Source organism: Oryctolagus cuniculus, chromosome 3 (assembly GCF_051225735.1).
Source record: "Oryctolagus cuniculus isolate XC-2025 breed Fujian yellow rabbit chromosome 3, ASM5122573v1, whole genome shotgun sequence".
NCBI lineage: Eukaryota > Metazoa > Chordata > Mammalia > Lagomorpha > Leporidae > Oryctolagus > Oryctolagus cuniculus.
The window spans coordinates 50,200,430-50,213,112 of NC_142869.1; the positions used below are offsets into that span (position 1 = coordinate 50,200,430).

The 12,683-nt window shown below is 40.4% G+C and overlaps 1 pseudogene; it reads left to right on the forward strand.

Moving 5' to 3' along the window:
• Positions 1-5,309, forward strand: part of LOC100357063 (putative RNA-binding protein 46 pseudogene) — a 43,236-nt pseudogene extending 37,927 nt beyond the window's left edge.
• The last annotated feature ends 7,374 nt before the right edge of the window (positions 5,310-12,683 follow it).

Genomic DNA, 12,683 nt, shown 5'->3' on the forward strand with positions numbered 1-12,683 from the left:
TATGTTCTCCCTGATATGAGCACCTAAAAGGTAATCTACAGAAGTGAAATTGACACTATGAGATTTGATGAACAGATTTCATACTATTTGTTGACCTCTTTTCTTAGTATAAATCAATCTTATAAGTATAAAGTTAATTGAATATAGATTTTAGTAAAAAATAAGAATGAGAATAGAAGAGGGAGGAAGAAGAATGATGGGAGTGTGGATGGGAGGGAGAGTTCATAGAAGAATCACTATGTTCCTGTAGTTGTATTTATGAAATGTGTAATGTTTATTGTATACCTTAAATAAAATTTTCTGTTGAAAAAAACCCAAAAATGGTATTTTCACATTCTTATCCGACTGCCATCCTACTGTTAGTTCCTTAATATTTTATTAAATTGACTTTATTTACTATATATAAATGCATGTATTTGAATTTTATATCTATGAAGTCACTGGGTTGGTTTCATTATATTGTATCTAACTCACTTACAGTAATTGACTATAAAGATATATAAAGCCTCCTTGTACCACACAAAAACTATGGGCCCTCAGCTGCATGCATGCCAGGTTTCAGGAAGCCCTGCTTAAGGCCATTTGTGCCTGCTGGTGGGGAACAGAGGAATAAGAAAGCATATGAAATCAAAGTTATACTGATATAAGTTCACAAAATAGATAACTCATTTGTAAAAATAACTCCAATGATCATAAGCTTCTTATCCTTGGTAAGGTTTGACATAGATTTAGATTCACAAATTATTCATGTTCTCATATAATATTTGAAAGTTTCTTCTCACTGATCTGGAGTGACTAATCAACTTTGTTTTTTTTTCATATATTTTTATTTTATAATGGTATAAGAACCATATTTAGAAAGCTCTAAGATTTGCTTCCATCTCAAATATGTGTAAGTATTGAGGTTGTCCAAATTTCTCATCCATAAATTCATTATTCACTTCTCTGGGTCCATTGACTCATTGCTGTGGGCTGTGATCTGGGGATAATGGGCTGGACAAGGAAGGAGTATGTGGGTGCCAGTGGGATTTGTGAGACCTTAGAAAGCTAGAGATTTTGAACCAAGCCCCTAAATAGTACCTTGAATGCAGATGCCAGTTACTATCAGGCCCAAGTTCCCTAGCCTCCCTCCTGCAGCTTAACTCACAGGAGTCACAGCTGGCCCCACAAGAGTCTAAGCACTGGACACTAGAGGTCATTTGAGACTCTAAAAGATAATACTTCAGGGGCCAGTGTTGTCTCAAGAGGTTCTGCTTAGGGGAGCCCCAGATTTGGAAGGGGAATCCCAGGCATAGGGCAGAAAGTAACTTCCGCCTGCATGTAGGGCCCAGGATGGCTGAAGCCCACTTGTCCATCATACCAACCAGGAACTTGGACACAAGCTGATGTAACCAGACCAGAAGACCAACCATTGTGACTCCAAGCAGTCCTTTATCACCCCACCAGAGGCAAACATATAGCTGTCTATCCTTTTCCCCTTCTTCCTGACTTCCCCCTTCTTTATAGCCTCTTTAAAACTCCCCAAATACCCTCATCCAGGAGGGTGGTAATTCCTAAGACTTTGGTCTGCTACCCCTTCATCTGACAACAGATTAAAATTTTCTTTCCACAACCCTCAATCCTCCTCCTTGTTATTTTATTTTGCCACAAGGGACAGAGACCAAGCTTTTGGTAACATCTGACACCACTTGTATCTGGACATTCATCCCGATTTTCTGTGAAGGAGTTGCTGCCGAGTTTGGCTTGAAAACCAGAGTCTCAGATGTCTTATTTATTTTTCCCCAATAAGGGGACATATTGCTTAAGTTCTTTATAAATAGTGATATACATCCCTGATATAAAAAGTACAGGACAGAATTAAGCTTCCTGGCTCTGGAGAACATTGTCTGTGTATCCCTCCTGGGGGCTCTGACAGCCAAGGGAAGCTGTGCTGAGATAGACCGAGATGCCTGGCCAGCTGGCTCCACCAAGCCTGCATGTACTTGGCCCAATACTTCAGAAACTGGAGGAGGATGTGTATATTTTCTTTCCAATGAACTATAGTCTATTTAAATTTATAAAGTTAAAAAAAGAGAGAGCATGACAATTCTTTCGATGTCTTTTATCTATGTCTACCATTCAAGTAAATATCACCTACAGTTTGTTTGTTTTTTTTGTTTTGTTTTTTTTTTTTGTTTTTGTTTTTTTTTTTTTTTTTTTTTTTTTTGGACAGGCAGAGTGGATAGTGAGAGAGAGAGTGAGAGAGAGAGAGACAGAGAGAAAGGTCTTCCTTTGCCGTTGGTTCACCCTCCAATGGCTGCCACGGCTGGTGCGCTGTGGTCGGCGCACCGCACTGATCCAAAGGCAGGAGCCAGGTGCTTCTCCTGGTCTCCCATGGGGTGCAGGGCCCAAGCACCTGGGCCATCCTCCACTGCACTCCCTGGCCACAGCAGAGAGCTGGCCTGGAAGAGGGGCAACCGGGACAGAATCTGGCGCCCCGACCAGGACTAGAACCCGGTGTGCCGGCGCCGCTAGGTGGAGGATTAGCCTAGTGAGCCGCGGTGCCGGCCTCACCTACAGTTTTTAAACTTTTCCTTATTACTCTTACTTTCTCCAAATCTGCGATTCTTGTAGACCAAAATGTATTTGCTTTATCCTCCCATAACTAAAGTCCTAATTCTATCACTTACAACTTTTCTGCTGGTTCACTCCCCAAATAGCTGCAACAGCCAGGATGGGGCCAAACAGAAGCCAGGAGTCTAGAACTCCATCTAGGTTTCCCATATAGAGACAGGGTAGCAGGGACCCAAGCAGTTGAACCATCTTCCATTGCTTTCCTAGGCACATTAGCAGGGAGCTGGATTGGAAGTGGATTCAAACAACTGCTCATATGGGATGCCAGCACCACATGCAGTGGCTTAACCTACTGTGCTCCAATGCTGGCCCCCTACTCTTTCAAAGAAACAAACTTATAAATAATAAACCTGAATTGTTACATACATACATACATAATTGTTCTAAGAAGATTTTAAGGATCATTACAAATATTTTATCATATATTTTCATAGCTTTATACAGATAATTTTTGCATATTTGTATCTCTGAGACTTGCCACACTGTTTAAATAATTTTACTCCTCTCTCCAAAATGTAATTAAGTGTGTGTGTGTGTGTGTGTGTGTGTAGTTGGGGGGACATTTTTTTGTTTTAATTATTTATTTTATTTATTTGAGTTTTATGCTCATGGAGTTACAGAAAGGCATTTCACTGCATTAACTGCTACTTTTGTAGGAACTGCTTAAAGGGGTCAGCACCGTGAAGTAGTAGGTTAAGCCTCTGCCTGTGTCACTGGGCATTTCATATGGGTACCAGTTTGGGTCCCGGCTGCTCCACTTCTGATCCAGCTCACTGCTAATGGCCCAGGAAAGCAGTAGAAGATGGCTTAAGTATTTGGGCCCCTGCACCCACATGGGAGACCTGAAAGAAGTTTCTGGCTCCTGGCTTTGGATCGGCCCACCTCCAGCCATTGTGGCCATTTGGGGAGTGAAACAGTGGTTGGAAGATTCTCTCTCTCTCTTTCTCTATCTCTGTCTCTTTCTCTCTCTCTCTCTCTCTCTCTCTCTCTTTCTCTTCTTCTCTCTGTTACTCTACCTCTCAAATCTTAGTGCAATGCATCAATGCATTTCTCAACAAACATCCCAAACTTTTTCATAGAAAAGTAGTAGGAAAAAAAACAAAGCTCTTCAGATAGTCTATTATTTCAGCATTAAGTTTTGCATGATTACATCACAAAATGTGTGATCCTTGGCAATTGTACCAAATCAAAAAAAAAAAAAAGGGAAAAAAATAACATGGACAAGTTTGAGGATAAAGGAGAGAGAAAGTCTAACCAATCAATAGATGAGGAGGTTGCAGATACTACAGAACTACCATTCTCATGAATGAGGTGCTTTGGGAGTTTCTAAGGAGGCCACCAGGAATGAGGAACTCATCTGATGAAATCGTGAAGGAGCTGCAAGCTTCTGACGTAGCTATGTCAAAAACAGAAATTCACGTGCCAAGGCCTGTCACTAGATCAATGGCAATATATTCTTTCTCTTGTTCTGTCATGGTGAACTTGAGGTCCACAGGTGGTGAGATTAGACCTGGCCTGACCAGGTTGAGATAAGGACAAGGCAATGTGCATCTTAGGCCACGGGAGAGCAGGAAGCAGACAATCCAGCTCCGACAGATGCTCCATATGGGACACCTGACAGTACCACCTAGATGGAAATTTGACCAGAGACCTTTATCAGTGTTTGTGTAAGTTTGGATAATTGCAGATTATTTATCAGAGCGATTCCCAAGGAAAAGAAAAGAGAAGAAAATTTTTATGAAATGAAGAAAGTTACAGAAGGAGTTGTAGATGTCATTGTATATCCAAGTGCAGACCAAAAATTGTGGCTTTGCATTTGTTGAATAAGAACCTCACAGAGCTGCTGCTACAGCTAGAAGAAAACTAATTCAGGGAACATTCCAACTGTTGGGCAACACCATTCAGGTAGATTGGGCTGACCCAGTGAAAGAGGTTGACAAGGAACTCATGCAGAGTTAAAATTATCTATGTAAGAAATTTAATGATCTCAACTAGAGAGATCATTAAAGCAAAATTCAATAAATTCAAGCTTGGTGCCCTTGACCGAGAAAGGAATCTTAGAGAATTTCACTTTTTCAACAGAGAACACGCAGTGGCTGTTACATCTGTTATGAATAGCAAATGCATTGATGGAGCAGTATTGCAGTAACACTAGCAAAACAAGTAAATAAGGAAAACACTTGGAGACAGCATCTTAATGGTCAGCTTAGCCCCAATTCTGAAAATCTGCTTGTGTTTTCTAACACAGAAGAGTCACCCCAAAACTTTAGGCAAACTACCAACTTTTCCTGCTAGTCTTAACGGTCAGCATAGGCCAAACACACCTGGAATTGAAATTTGTCCTTTTTTTCCTGGAACAAAGCGTACTCCAATTGGTATGTATTTTTTATTATTCAATCATTTTTATTCTGCAGTCATGCATTTAGATTACTGCAACAAAAGTTATTTGGTACTATCAGAATATTATTTATATTCAACAACAAGTCAAGAGGGGAAAGTATTCTTATTAAATAGTTATTCCTGCTACTGCAGTTGAATCTCAAGGTAACTTCATGCCAGACAAAGTGTGTATGGCATTAGAAGATGCAAAGGAACTGACAGCCCCGTTTACACTACTTCATTTGGACAAGGCACACAATCTTTTCAGCCTGGACCTGTGTAGAAGAATTTGGAGAAAACGAGCAGGTCCTTTCTGATGTTGCTTGAGCTTATTCTCCTACACTTGATCTCATTTTTGTTGGCTGAACATTAAGTCCCATGACAATATTACGTTAATGCTCATATGTTTTAGGCCTCATTTATAGCAGCAGGGCAATGCTACAGAAGAAAAAAACTCTACCTATATATTAGATGACCCAATTTCTTTTCTTCTATTACTAAAAACACCTTAGCTTTTATAAATAATCATTTTACAGTCATTGTTATACCCTGGGCTTATTCTAGACTAAAGAACATAGTTGAGTTTTTGGAAAGTATAGGATTTACAGATTTGGTCTTTACACCAACATATATAAAATTTTAATTAAGGAAGCAGAAAATTATTGTTGCATTAGGTGAATGTCTATTTTGGAACATTAATATTTGAAATATAATTGATTTTTAATAATTTGCTTTAATGTTGGATATTTTTCTACACTGTAAGTTGATAAGCCTTTCTTGAAGTTTAGTATATGTGCAGCCGAAGCGAGCACGCGTTTCTTGAAGTTTAATTTATGGAGATGATTCATTTTAGTGTTTTGTGGTACCAATAGGAAGTTAATGTTAAATTGGTGTGTTGTTACAAAAATATGTTTATGTTAGTATTTAAATAATAAAATATTAGGCAGTTAGTTTGCACCAAATGTTTTCTGCAGTCTGCTGTATATCCCGCTTTCCATGTTGGATCGTTCTTTCCTTTTTAATTCTATCAGTTAGTATTAGCAGACACAAGTCTTGTTCATGTGATCCCTTTGACTCTTAATCTTATCGTTATGAGCAATTATGAAATGAAACCGATCACTTTGACTAGTGAGATGGCATTGGTACATGCCACCTTGATGGGATTGAATTGGAATCCCCTGGCACGTTTCTAACTCTATTGATCATATGCTGAACTGTACATCTCCTCCCTCTCTTATTCCCACCCTTATATTTAACAGAAATCACTTTTCAGTTAAATTTAAACACCTAATAATAATTGTGTGTTAATTACAGAGTTCAACCAATAGTATTAAGTAGGACATCAAAAAAATACTAAAAGGGATAAAATATTACATTGTACATCAACAGTCAGGACAAGGGCTGATCAAGTCATTCTTTCTCACAGTGTCCATTTCACTTCAACAGGTTTCCTTTTTGGTGTTCAGTCAGTTGTCACCAATCAGGGAGAACACATATTTATCCCTTTGGATCTGGCTTATTTCACTCAGCATGATGTTTTCCAGATTCCTCCATTTTGTTGCAAATAACTGGATTTCATTGTTTTTTACTGCTGTATAGCATTCTATAGAGTACATATCCCATAATTTCTTTATCCAGACTACTGCTGATGGGCATTTAGGCTGATTCCAGGCCTTAGCTATTGTGAATTGAGCTGCAATAAACATTGAGATGCAGACTGCTTTTTTTTGTTGTTTTTTTTTTGTTGTTGTTGTTGTTGTTGCCAATTTAACTTCCTTTGAGTAAATTCCAAGGAGTGGGATGTCTGGGTTGTATGGTAGGGTTATATTCAGGTTTCTGAGGAATCTCCAGACTGACTTCCATAGTGGCTTAACCAGTTTGCATTCCCACCAACAGTGGGTTAGTGTCCCTTTTTCCCCACATCCTCTCCAGCATCTGTTGTTCATAGATTTCTGTATGTAAGCCATTCTAACTGGGGCGAGGTGAAACATCATTGTGGTTTTGATTTGCATTTCCCTGATTGCTAGTGTTCTTGAACATTTTTTCATGTGTCTGTTGGCCATTTGTATTTCCTCTTTTGAAGAATGTCTATTTAGGTAAATCTTGGCCCATCTCTTAAATGGGTTGTTTGTTTTATTGTTGTGGAGTTTCTTGATCTCTTTGTAGATTCTGGTTATTAATCCTTTATCTGTTGCATAGTTTGCAAATATTTTTTCCCATTCTGTCAGTTGCCTCTTCACTTTCCTTACTGTTTCTTTTGCTGTACAGAAACTTCTCAATTTGATGTAATCCCATTTGTCAATTTTGGCTTTGACTGCCTGTGCCTCCGGGTCTTTTCCAAGAAGTCTTTGCCTGTACCTATATCTTGCAGGGTTTCTCCAATGTTCTCTAATAATCTGATTGTATCAGGTCATAGATTTAGATCTTTAATCCATGTTGAGTGGATTTTTGTGTAAGGTGTAAGTTAGGGGTCTTGCTTCATGATTCTGCACGTGGAAATCCAATTTTCCCAGCACCATTTATTGAATAGACTGTCCTTACTCCAGGGATTGGTTTTAGATCCCTGATCAAATATAAGTTGGCTGTAGATGTTTGGATTGATTTCTGGTGTTTCTTTTCTGTTCCATTGGTCCATCCATCTGTTTCTGTACCAGTACCATGCTGTTTTGATTATAACTGTCCTGTAGTATATCCTGAAATCTGATTTTGTGTTGCCTCCGGCTTTGTTTTTGTTGTACAAGATTGCTTTAGCTATTCGAGGTCTCCTGTGTCTCCATATGAATTTCAGCATCATTTTCTCCATATCTGAGAATAATGTCTTTGGTATTTTGATTGGTATTGCATTGAATCTATAAATTGCTTTCAGGAGAATGGACATTTTGATGATATTGATTCTTCCAATCCATGAGCATGGAAGATTTTTCCATTTTTTGGTATCCTCTTCTATTTCTTTCTTTTCTTTTTTTTTATTTAGTAAATATAAATTTCCAAAGTACAGTTTATGGATTACAATGGCTTACCCCCCCAATTTCCCTCCCACTCGCACCCCTCCCATCTCCCGCTCCCTCTCCCATTCCATTCTCATCAAAATTCATTTTCAATTATCTTCATATACAGAAGATCAATTCAGTATATATTAAGTAAAGATTTCATCAGTTTGCACCCACACAGAAACACAAAGTGTAAAATACTGTTTCAGTACTAGTTATAGCATTACTTCACATTGGACAACACATTAAGGACAGATCCCACATGAGAAGTAAGTACACAGTGACTCCTGTTGTTGACTTAACAATTTGACACTCTTGTTTATGGTGTTAGCAATCTCCCTAGGCTCTAGACATGAGTTCCCAAGGCTATGGAAGCCTTTTGAGTTTGCTGACTTCAATCTTATTCCGACAGGGTCATAGTCAAAGTGGAAAAGTCAGAGAAAGGTACCTCCTTCTTTGATGGCCCATTCTTTCCACTGGGATCTCACTCACAGAGATCTTTCATTTAGGTCTTCTTTTTTTTTTTTTCCAGAGTTTCTTGGCTTTCCATGCCTAAAATACTCTCATGGGCTCTTCAGCCAGATCCGAATGCCTTAAGGGCTGATTCTGAGGCCAGAGTGCTATTTAGGACATCTGCCATTCTATGAGTCTGCTGTGTATCTTGCTTCCCATGTTGGATTGTTCTCTCCCTTTTTGATTCTATCAGTTAGTATTAGAAGACACTAGTCTTGTTTGTGTGATCCCTTTGACTCTTAGACCTATCAGTGTGATCAATTGTGAACTGAAATTGATCACTTGGACTAGTGAGATGGCATTGGTACATGCCACCTTGTTTCTTTAAGATTTTGTATTTCTTATCGTAGAGATCTTTAGCGTCCTTGGTTAAGTTTATTCCAAGGTATTTGATTGTTTTTGTAGCTATTGTGAATGGGATTGATCTTAGCAATTCTTTCTCAGCCATGGCATTGCCTGTGTATACAAAGGCTGTTGATTTTTGTGCATTGGTTTTATATCCTGTTACTTTGCCAAACTCTTCTATGAGTTCCAATAGTCTCTTAGAGTTCTTTGGATCAGCGGTAAATGTTTTTTGCTTGTTTGATTCCTAACAGTTTCAAAACAACAGAGAAGCAAATATGAATTCACTGATTTCTATCGTATCTTCATTCTTTTTATCATCTCTTTATTCTTTCATCCCCGTAGTGTCAGCACCATTTAGAAAATTTGAAAGAAGCTTTTTTGAAAAGCAAGAGGAATCAGAGGTCCTCTGCTTCAATGATCAAAATAATAATATCCCAGAATTCATTCCAGTAAGATCTCTGAAGCATTGTATGAGTGAAAGAAACAAAACTGACAAAACTATCAGGATTTGCCATGCAGTGGAGGCTGAAGTTATCTTACCACCAGTATACATCACTAGTATTTTGAAAGCTTGGACATTATGTTAAAACATGGTTATAATTTTAATGCTTTGTATCTTTGAATTAAATTTCTGGCAATAAAGATGTGCACCATAATTGCTTATCTATTTGTCTGCAGACTAAAATTTCCATCACAGATCAATAAATAGTCTTTCCCCTGTTAGGGCCACCCTCTCTTCTGGGACTCCCAGCATGCTTCCTCATACTTCAAGGCCTTATTCTTATCCAAGCTGTGTCTTGTCACCAACAATAGCACTTGTTAATATCAGCTTTACACTTAATCATGACAAAAACCGTTCATTTCCCTTAATTCTATGAGTAGTTAAAATTGTTTATGCTATTTTATACCTGGTCATAATTACAGAGTGGCTGATTTCTTTGTTCATCATCCCATTTAGATCAGGTCCAAAATTAAATCCAAAAATTTGTACTTTGGGGCCAGCATTTTGGCACAGAGAGCTAAGCTGCCACCTGCGATGCTGACATCCCATAGGGTCACTGGTTCTGGTCCCCAGCTGCTCCACTTTCTATCAAGCTCCCTGTTAATGTACCTGGGAAAGCAGAGGAAGACAGCCCAGTGCTGGGGACCCTGCATTCACATGGGAGACCCACATGTAGTTCCTGGCTCCTAACTTCAGCCTGGATGAAGCTTCTGGCTCCTGGCTTCCACCTGGCCCAGCAGATGGAAAATTCTCTCTCTGTCTCTCTCTCTCTAGCTCTGCCTTTCAATAACTAAACGAAAAAAGAGAATCCAAAGGAGTTTCATTAGCTTGACAGTGGGGACAATCCTAGGAAGTATGAAGAAGGCATCTTTTCTCTGGTGGAGCTGGGCTTCCTGCAGTCAGTTTGTAACAGAGAGACTTGCAATCGTGAGCCATCTGCTCCTGACTGGCAGTCCCGTTTATGCACACTGAAAAAACTCAGACACATAGAAAGAATTAAGACACATAGGAAAGAATTAAGACATTTTTCTGAAAATGAACTTGAATTAAAAGTGGAAAATCTGGGGGTGGAGAAAATTTAAAAGCTTAACTATTATATTTTGATGATCCTTATGAAAGCATAGGATTGATTGTACTGCATGCAGAAAAGTGACTGAACTTCACATCTGGTTACCAAGCTTTGCTATGGAAAAGACTAGGGAGAAGCAAACAAAAAAGCAAAATCACAGGTTTGTAGGTGATGAGTACATCTTCCCCTCCCTTGTCACATTCTCACCTTATGAGTAACCAAAAATCTGCAATTGTAAAGAAAACACATCTTTCTTTCCCTTTTCACACTCCTAACAGGTGCAAACTGCTGATCTTGTGACTGATCAGAACGTCTGGCACGAGAATGTTGTGTGCCTGAGAGTTTGGGGGCTAATGACAGGGAAGTGACTAGAATGGCAGACATCAGACAAGGAAGGAATTTATGACCACTGACTACAAACATTTGAAATTCATATCAAAGAAGCCTCCAGCTAAACAGTGTCAGGATGACTGTGCAGCAGACCCAGGAACCTGCCTGACAATCAATCAGCTGGACCATTGTCTTCCCTAACATCTCCCAACTCCCCTTCTGCTTTCAGAGTCCTCCTGCTAACTTGCAAGTGGGAAAATGTGCTCTTGAGACTGAAGATACCTGCTTTCCCACTAAGAGGCTTATCTCTTGAATCTGTCTGTCCCCTTGCAGCAACTCTCCTCTCTGGTGAATTGGCTGTCCAGGGATGAGTAGCCAGAGATTATGGTATCCCAGGTAGTTTTGCAGCTAAAATAAAACTGTATAAGAGGAAAGTCACCAGGTGGCACAGTGGAGCCCATGAAGAAGCAGGTGGGCCTCAAGTGTAAACCCACATTTTCCTACAGTCTCTCAAAGTGCCGTGGCCAGTGACCGGGGAGACAAAGCACCCAGGAAACTGCCCTCCAGAGCCATCAGTCTGGATCTGAGTTCCTCCGACTGGAACCAAGCCCCTCTGGTGCAGATTCTAGAGTCTGTTAGGTCTTCATCTCACGCAGTCTCCCAGCTGCTTTTCCTTAGCTTAAATTTTTCTTGCCCTGCTTTTACTATTGCAAATCCACCCCTTACTAAAATTGACTCACTGGATTGAGGGAGTTGTACAGATGGTACAGTGGTACAAGGTCCCTGAACACAAGAGTCAGGAGGTCATTTATCTCTCCTACAGATAACATCTTGATGTTTGTTTTGAGAGAATTCCAGGAATCCCAGCCCGAAGCAAAGAGTAATTACTGTTAGGAAATTTTTATCTATGGCTCGATCTACACCCTGACACCATCCTAGGCTCTAGCCCCCACCGCCATTGCTGGAAGCCAGGTGGCCACAGGGCCCAACCACTGTGTCAGCCCCACCCCCATCCTCATGGGATTCGCTGCTCCTGCTTCCCTGCCTGCCCTCCAGGAAAGTTTTAAAAGGACCTGTTCCTGAACATGTGGCTCTCTTGGCTTCTCTCATGTGCTCTCCTCTCCTCCTGTCCTCTCTCTATCTCTCTGTCTCTGTCTCTGTCTCTCTCTCTCTCTCTCTCTCTCTCTTATACTCTCCTTCTCTCTCTTTTTCCCTCTTTGCCCCTTCCCTCCGGTCTGCTGGGTTTTCCCCAATAAACCCTTTCCCTTACTCCGGTGTTTGGTGTGTTTTGTGATGGGCTAACAATTACCACCTGAGTGACTGTGTTTTGGGGATTGGGACCCCTCCAGCCTATATTGTGGGGCTCAGGAAGCCAGCTGGGCTCGGAGATGTCCCTAGTGCCGAATCAAAATAACAAGGACAAGGTCTGAGGGTTACAGAAACAGGAGCTTGATCTGTTGACAGATAAGAGGGTAGCAGACCTCTGAGGTTCAAGAACTTCCACACTCCTCAGTGTGGGTGTTTTGGGATTTTTAAAGAAGCTGTTAGGAAGTGGGAGTCAGGAAGAAGGAGGACAAAGGCCAGGGACAGCTGTTTGTTTGCCTCTGGTCAAGTGATAAGGGGCTGGTTGGAGTCACAATGGTTATCTGATCTGGTTCCATCAGCTTATGTCCAAGTTCCTGGTTGGTATGATGGACAAGTGAACTTCAGTCATCTTGGGCCCTACATGTAGGTGGAAGTTACTTTCTGCCCCAGACTTGGAATTCTCCCAAACAGAACCTCTCGAGACAACACTGGACACCAAAGTACTATCTCTGGGAAACTCAAATGACCTCATGAGTCCAATGCTCAGACTCTTCTAGGACCAGCTCTACCACCCCTTCAACTCAGTGAGTTCAGCTAAGGAGGGTGTCTGGGATACTGGGGCCTGATGGTATCTTGC